The 1,103-nt window shown below is 49.5% G+C and overlaps 1 pseudogene; it reads right to left on the reverse strand.

The window, feature by feature from the left end:
* Window positions 1-357: 357 nt before the first annotated feature.
* LOC109455145 (ferritin light chain pseudogene) lies at window positions 358-870 on the reverse strand (annotated as a pseudogene).
* Between the last annotated feature and the right edge of the window lie 233 nt (window positions 871-1,103).

A 1,103-nucleotide genomic window follows, 5' to 3' on the forward strand; every position in this document is an offset into this window, starting at 1 on the left:
TCAAAAGAGCTCCATTTCAGCTATCTTAAATTGATGTCACTTCTAGTTAAACCTCCTCATTTCTGTAAGAACTTACAAATGAAGGCTACCTACAAATTGTACATCTGTAGGAGTATTAATGGGGGCTGGGGAGTTTTCTGCCTTTGAGACACAATTTCCCATGTTTTTCGTTTGTTTGTTTGTTTACTTGTTTTTTGCTACAAAAGGCTTTATTGTTTCAATTTGGTCCACAGCATTGGAGAGGGCTCCAAGGTGGTTAGAAGGCTGCCTAGTGGTTGCAGGGAGAGGCTCAGGCAGAAGCCCAACACCAAGATGATGCAGAGGGGCCCCTCAAAGGACTCCGGGCTCCAAAGACTCCTAGTGGTGCTTGAGGGTGAGCCTTTTAAAGAGATACTCACCAAGCCGGGTCGGGGGGCTCGCCAGCCTGCAGAGGTTGGTCAGGTGGTCACCCATCTTCTTAATGAGTTTCACCTCCTCATCCAGGAAGTGGTTCTCCAGGAAGTCACAGAGGTGGGGGTCTATGCAAGCAGAGCCCAGGACATGCAGATCCAAAAGGGCCTGGTTCAGTTTCTTTATGACCATGGCAGCTCCCATGGCATCCTGAGTTTTACTCCACTCATGTTGGGAATGCTTCTGCAGGTCCTGGAAGAGAGCACGGCCGCCACGCTGGTTTTGCATCTTTAAGAGACATTCGGCACCCTGGTGCTTCTCCTTGGCCAACTCGTGGAAGAAGTGGCTTACACCCTCATCACGGTGGAAACAGAAGCCCAGAGAGAGGTAGGTGTACGAGGCCCACAGATACAGGTTGACCAGGCTGTTGATGGCGGCGTCCACCTGGGTGGAATAATTCTGACAAACTTGGGAGCTCATGGTTGCTCAGCAATCAGGAATTAAGCTCCAAAATATGGTGTTGGCTGGTCTGGGAAGCCAAAGATGGCTGAGTTGGTTCTGAAGGTTGAGACTGGAAAAGAGGCCAGAGGGTGGTTGGAAGCTGGAAGAAGGGGGGCACTGAATCTGTTCCATCCAAACACTGTTGAAGCAAGAGAGAGATCCAGGGGACCGCCGAGGACACAATTTCCCATGTTTTAATTTTAGTTTTCTTT

The sequence above is a fragment of the Rhinolophus sinicus genome, chromosome 5 (assembly GCF_057876585.1).
Source record: "Rhinolophus sinicus isolate RSI-liver-muscle chromosome 5, RSI-T2T, whole genome shotgun sequence".
NCBI lineage: Eukaryota > Metazoa > Chordata > Mammalia > Chiroptera > Rhinolophidae > Rhinolophus > Rhinolophus sinicus.